Genomic DNA, 7939 nt, shown 5'->3' with positions numbered 1-7939 from the left:
AAAATCGTAAGTATCAAATCATTTCATCCATTAACAAAGGTTTATATATCAAATCAGAGTATCTTCTCAAAACATGTTCTTTTTATCAAAGTAAAACATCCCAGGCTAAAACTTCTTGGTGTGTGTCATGCGATCACCCCGAGCTCTTCCCTCTGCTACCGGAAGTACCTGAAACCAAAACTGAAAATTGTAAACACGAAGCTTAGTGAGTTCCCCAACCTACCACATACCACATACGCATAACCACATACACATAACCACATCCTGGTCCCCCGCCCGCTGCATCGGGCCTTGCCCGGCATCAGACTCGCTCCAGCATTGGTCCCCGCCTGGCATCGAGCTTCGCTCGGTATACAGATCTGTCTCTCTTAGGCCCCGCCTGTCTCTTGGCCTCGCCCGCTATACACATACATACAATCAAATAACATATTAGTACATAAATAAACATACTCTAACTGTACTCCTGATCTAAGGCCTCGCCTAACTTGGGCCCCGCCCTGGTCTGCTACTGAGAAGTCGTGGAACCCCGTCCATACTCCTGCTAGTAGTGAGATACGGGCCCCCGCCCACACTCACTCCCTTCCTATCACGGGCCTCGCCCCTACTCTACTAATATTGAGATATGGAACCCCATCCACACTCAGCTAGTGATGAGATACGGGACCTCGCCCACACTCACCTCCCTACCAGGCGTATACAAGTATCACAAAGACAACAAGTATAATCTAGCATGCAAGGTATAAACGTTCCCCGGGATGGCCCCGGCATCGGACCCCCGGTCCGGAAACATACTATCATCTAAACATACTCGGATTGCTCCGAAATTGGACCCCCGTTCCGGAACCTATCGTACCGACACATGCAAGAATCACAAAGACCCCTAGCATCCGAACACTCCTCGGGCCTCGCCCGGCATGGGGTCGTAACCTGAAACATATACAATAAGTGCCTAGGGCTAACCCCCGGGTCTTACCACGATACATAAATATAATGGGTCGGCATTGTGGCCGTAGACCCATGCACACAGTGAGGAGACTCACCTCGCACTGCTGAAGATTAGCTGAACACTTCTGACTACTATCCAGCAACTCCTGAACAGTTGATCCTTCGGCTCCCTGAACTATCAATACCCAAAATAACGACCATAATACCCTCAAAAGTCAAACCAGGTCAAACTTGGTCAAAGTCAACGCTCCGAGTTGACTCAACTCGCCGAGTTGCTCCATCAACTCGTCGAGTTCCACAATCCACACATAACTCTGGACTTCGATCCTACTCGTCGAGTCTTCCTTGAACTCGTCGAGTTCACCTTTAAACACGTCGGGACCCTTGTACAACTGGCTCGCCGAGTTCACCTCTGAACTCGTCGAGTCCATCTTCATAAGTTAGGGATATTTCCTTGGACTCGCCGAGTTCATCCTTGAACTCGTCGAGTACGATGATCTTCAAGTCCATAATAAACCCAATTGGCTGAGTCCTCTACCAACTCAACACACACCCGCTATCAGAAGGGTTTTGGGCAAGAAAACGTCATGACTCGCCGAGTCCTAAGAGCAACTCGTCGAGTCCTCCTAATTCCAATTCTATTTAGACGATTTCAGTCGGGCACAAAGCATCCAGGAACCAGATCTAACCTTCTAGGGTCGAAATAACACGCAAAGCCTTTGCATTTACATCCATGCATGACCCTTTTTGCTCAAAAGGCCATAACAACCTCTTAAACCTTACATGGGGATTTCTAATGGCATAAAGCTTGCACCTATATGCCTTAACCACCCTAATTACTTCCAGATCTGAAAGGATATTGCTTGGGGACGTCCAAATCCCAAAAGCAACCATTCTTGGACCAAAATCTTCATAAAAGGGGAAAAGAATAGATCTAATGAACTAATGATCAAGTTAGATACTTGATTACCAGAAAATGATGAGATTAAGAAGCTACTTCTGGATCCACAAGCCTTTCCTTGAGCCTTCAAGTTTCCTCTTCTTCTTCTTGACTTCAAGAACACAAAATACTCTCAAAATGGCTAACAAGCATTAGGTTTTCGAGATCTAGGGTTCTGGTCTTGGAGACTGTAGATGAGACCAAGAGAAGGGGAATAAGATCCTTAAATAGGGTACGAAGTCTCGAATTTAGGGTTTTTCCAAACCCAGACCAACTCGCCGAGTCGGTCCCCCGACTCGTCGAGTAGGTCATTTTGTTGGATTAGGTGTCTAAGCCCATAACTATTTTGGTATGTACTTGACCCAATTATGAGTATGGTCCTTTTGGGTTGTCTTCACTCATGCAACTTCATAGGATGACAAGAGGAGAGAGAGTAGAATTTATTATATGAATAATAAATTGGTACTCGAAAATGGTTTTATTAACATATTACAAGTTTAATATATTATTTGGAAATCATATTATTTAATTAGTATTGATCAGAAATTAATTTGGTATTAATTTGGTGATCAAAAAAGACTGATTAAATAAAGGGGATTGATATTGCAATTAACTGTTAGTTGCTAGTTGGGCTAATGGACTCCATAGAGTGGAGTGGACGAAATTTATGGGGAAGCCCGTAAGATTTCGTCCAAGGGCTCTAAGTAAGGAATCCATGAGCTGCTTAGGCCTTAAGCATGAATTAGGGTTTCCTTCAAAAACCCTAGCAGCCCACACAACTATATAAGGAACTCCTTACATAGGATTTTCAGTCTCTATGAGTTTTATGAGAAACCCTAGCCGGAATCCTTCCCTCTCCAAGTCATCTTGTTGCATTGAGTGTCTGTGATTCCATTAGAGGTGCAACATTTGAGGCACTAGGCTTTCAGAAGTCAAGATCAAGAAGGATTGTGATTGTTATTGCTACATAACAATCAAGGTAAACTTTCTAACCCTAATCATATGTGTTTTTCAGATTTGTATGCTAGTCAATTAGGGTTTATTGCTTCTGTATTCAATGTTGTATGTTTAATTAGAAAAACCTAGATCAAAGCAATTAGGGTTGCATGAACACCATAGGAATGATGTTATGCTCATAATCCATCACATTTAACCCGCGGCCCAAATCGCGCTCCTACTCGTCGAGTCATCCCATCAACTCGACGATTCGCTTCCTGATTTTGAGGTTTTTCTACCCTTTCTAGGTCTTCTGAATTCGGGTTGTTACAATCTAAGCAATAGATAAGAAATATGTCGACTTTTTACCTCAAAAGAACTGCAATACTTAAAGAGTTTCTGGATCTGAAGCCTTCCCTTAAATCTAGACACTTCCAACCTCAAGTTCATTCAAAAGAACACCAAAAGGACCAAATCTTCAAGTTCACACACTCAACTTGGGAGAGGATGCACGAAAATTAGGGTTTCTGGACAGAGGAGGCAATTAGGGAGGCCATTCATGGGACTTAAGGCCTTTAAATAGAGTGCAACACCCTAAAAATTAGGGTTTCATAATCAGCCACCAACTCGTCGAGTTTGCCTCTCCAACTCATCGAGTTAGTCCAAAAAGATCTACGACCCAAAGCTCTTCAACACGTCGAGTTGAGGCCATCAACTCGACGAGTTCCAAGGAAAACTTGACTTTTAAAAATAAAACATCTCATATCTGGAAACCAGGATGTTACATTTACTTTTCAATTTTTAAATTAATTAAATAATATTTAATTTTAATAATTTAATACATAAAAATAAAACAAAAAATCAAAATAATATGAAAGTTATATAAATAAAAATAAAACTTACAAAAAAAGACATAATTCAAATCTTGTCGCATAAATTATGTTTCAGTAGATTGAATTTCAAGAACTCTTGTCATTTATTCATCTGTGTCGGGATTGAATTATAGCGTCAAATTAAATTCATTGGCATTATCATACATGCAAATCAAACATCTTACTGAATTAATTACCATATTATGTAATATAATACAAGTATGCATTATTCTACTTATCTTGTTGTCATCTTATAGTTGTGCAACGTGTTTCACGACATGTCATTTATGCTTGAATACTCCAAACGTCCTCTTTATGTCCTTCCTATCATATTCTTGCATTTTATGGATTTCTTTGTTTTCTCATCCCGTGATAACAAGTACACGTTCACAATAGTAGTGTAATCAAGGTATACCTATCACAAAATTAAAAACCATGTTTGTATTCTCTTCCATTCAGCATGAAAGACATATCAGGTGCTTGTTCGGTCATAATATCATTGAAAATGAGGGAATTAGTAAGAATATTTATGTTATTGTCGGACCATACGACTCCAAATAACACATGTCAAATCCACAAATCATTAGATGCAACAGCTTCCAGTATCAAAGATGGTGTGCCTATATCACCTCAGGTAAATTAACCTCTCCCAATACGAAAAATCAAGAATACATACCGAGAAACGTACAATCAAGACTACCTATCATCATGGTAGACCAAGTTTTGTTTCATGTGGGGCATACAATCTCTCAATATCACGTATAGTAGGTTTACGCAAGTATACTTTGTAGGAGTTAATCCTAAAAGTATGCATTGCAGCTGCATCTCGGCATGTCCTACTACCTTCCACTTAGTTCTTTGTCATTCCAGACATTAGCATTTCTACTTGTGCAATATTATGGATGTATTGCCAGGTTAGCTAAATGTTCTAACTTTACTTAAACAAGTAAGTTATTTTATCACTTCACAAACTAATGACTAATTCCACCATCCTAATCTCGTGTGTTAAAGTCGACTTAACACACTATGAAATTTCTGTAAGGATATGATAAGATTCAACTGTCACTCAGTATGTACTAAATACTAAGTCGTAGCATCATGTATATGGTACAGATTAGCTCTTAACATGCCACTTAAATTGCACACTATATTGCAATGATAGGCAAAGACTCGTCCTAATGAGTCTGAAAACTATGTCGGTCTTTCCTTTCGTCTTTCTCGAATTCTCTGAATTCTTTATATCATCTCATATAAATCCAACTTCGATGTCATTGAAGTATTTATCACCATCTTCAATAATTTTAAATCCATAAGCTATGACTACTTCAAACTGGTCAGTGGTAGAATCGCCAGACGATAGGGCAACTTCATGGATCACGCCAAAGTTCAATCACCTCGCTAATCGAAAATGTACTTTAAATGTACGATACCTTTCTGAAGGTACTATTACTTCGCCAAACGCACTCTAAAGGTATGATACCACTCTATTGGTATTTATATACTATTTACGAAGTTAGCAATGTTAACTATCGTAAGTCTTCTTATCTCCTCGAAAGGTTACATGTCAGTTCTAATACAATAGTTAAACGTTTAGAACCTTGTACACATAAAATTCTCTTTTTCCAATTCAAGGTCAACAATAGACGTCAAATTCCTTTAATTAATAGTAAATCTAGGTAGGTAACCTCAAGCATGCTATAACACATATCATTTAGCACATATTAGCACACAAAGCATTACTCTTAAAGTATGCTAGTGCAACTAATAACAAATAAGGTATACAACCTAGGGATGAGCTTTAGAACTAGACCGGTTCGGAACCGGAATCGGTTTTCCTATATTATAAGAACTGGGAACCGGACTGCCGGTTCTAGCGTCGGTTCCGATTCCGGTCCCGGTTTTTCGGTTATTTTTCAAACTAGAACCGGTTGAAATGTCGTAGATGATATGTTATCTTTCGGAGCTTGTAAATGATTCAATATTTAACCAAATTATGAATTTTTACATTCTAAATTGAAGTACAAACACTAAATTACATGATGAAAAAAGAATCAAGTAATTCCGACTTCATATGAGTGTGTTATGTGCATTTTAAAACCGAGACATATTCCAAAAAAATAAAAACAAAATGTTGAAATAGAAAATATGCAGCATTGATATGTTGTCTTCCGGGGTCTATAGCTGATTCAATATCTAACCAAAATATGTGTTTGTACAGTCTAAAATGAACTACAAACACTAAATTACATGCTGGAAAAAAATTAAGTAATTCCGACGTCATATGAATGAGTTATGCACATTTAAAAAAACGAGACAAATTCAAAAAAACAAAAAAAGTGTTGAAATAGAAAAAATGCAACATCGATATTCTTTCTTTCGAGGCATGTGTCTGATTCAATATCTAACCAAAATATATGTTTGTATAGTAAAAAATGAATTACAAACTCCAAATTATATGTTGGAAAAAAATCAAGTAATTCTGACTTCATATGAGTGAGTTATTCACATTTTAAAAAATGAGAAAAATGTCAAACCAGTTCCAGTTTTTAGAACCGGGACCGGTTTTCATAAAAATGGAGAAGCGGTAACCATAACTTTTTACCAATTCCGGTTCCGGCGGTTCTAATGTTCATCCCTAATACAACCTAAGGCATGCTATAAATGAACTTTATTAGCACATAATATTAATTAAGGCTTATACCCTAAATATTCTAGTGTTTATGTCTTTATTATTAATTTAGGTATACAAGCTAAAATATTCTAGACGCAACTCTCACCATCATCGCTTAATATCTAAGTTTAAGTTTATAAATAATCATTATTCCTAGTTCGCTTAAACCTAGCTCTGATACCAACTGTGACATCCTCTATTTTTCAGAACAAAAAAAAATACTTACGCTTTAAAATCATAGTATTTTTGTTTGCGGAAAATCCCAGTATAATAAAATATTTTGCGGAAACTGAATTGTTTTATTAAAATATCTTTGAGTAAATATGTTGTTTAAAAATACAAAAACTATAAGAATGTCATAATTAATACATAACATTGTTACAGCTTAAAGACCTAATGGTCCTGAATAGTGTTCCAGCAGCTTTAACATTGTTACTTGTGATGCATATAATTTGAGTGGGGTCAGGTTGAGAAACCTGGTGAGATACATAGGGTTTTCAATCCCACAATAATATTATGATACTAATTTATAATTATCAAACCTGCAAAACCATCACCAAAAAAATATAGATATGTATCTCATAACTTAGACATCTATAAACATTACACCCATACATACTCATCCCAACCGATTCTCACAAAGCCTACTCCACAATTATCAGGAAGAACCAACTTGATTGATGGATCATTTAGAGAAATGGTTTGACTACACGGCTAGGGACTTCCTTGGCTGGTATAATTCATAAAGGCACCTAAGTCGTTAGAGTCTTTGTTGATTATGACATCTCTATTTCATCTACATATGTGGGTTATAAATCCACACTAGCAACGTAATTCACAAGACTATCTAGAATGTCAAAGTGTTTTCATCCTACTATGTTAGATGACTGGACATACTTTTCAGTTGCATAATTGGACCCACCATATCTGGCCATCCAAAGGAATACTATTTCGTACTCAGGTACGTAACCGTACATCGACATCTAATAGTGTCACATAACAGAGTTCTACTTTTTGTTCCTATTGCACACACCCTTAATATGATACTACCCAATATCCAAACTTAATTTAACTAAGCATCCACTTTAAGCCCTAGTGTATAACTAGACAAGATTACAAATCCTATAATCAACACAATTTCTTGTCTATGTAATATTTTTACAATACATCGTGTAACTAAACCCTCCTTTTGGTTTAACTCGAACTAAGCATCCTTTATAAATCTTATTTCATAACTAGGTAAGACTATAGTGTTTATAATGGATTTTACAAACCATTTTCCTGTTTATACCATACTATCGCAATACAACAAGTGACGATTCATTTATCCAACTTAACGGGATCTAAATATTCTTTATACATTTTAATTTTAAACTTAAACGAGACTACAATCCTTGTAATCAACCTTTAATACTAACTTTGTTTAAATGACACTTATCGTAACTTAGTTGTAACAACCCAAAACAGTGATAATTTTTTTTCATTGACACACCATCAATTTCATTCATTAATTGTTTCAAAACCATCACCAAATATAATATCCAAAATATCATAGTACAATTATTCAAAATGCAG

This window comes from Lactuca virosa, chromosome 1 (genome assembly GCF_052849685.1).
Source record: "Lactuca virosa cultivar CGN04683 chromosome 1, Lactuca_virosa_CGN04683_v6, whole genome shotgun sequence".
Classification (NCBI taxonomy): Eukaryota; Viridiplantae; Streptophyta; class Magnoliopsida; order Asterales; family Asteraceae; genus Lactuca; species Lactuca virosa.
Note: the sequence above shows the minus strand (reverse complement) of the source record.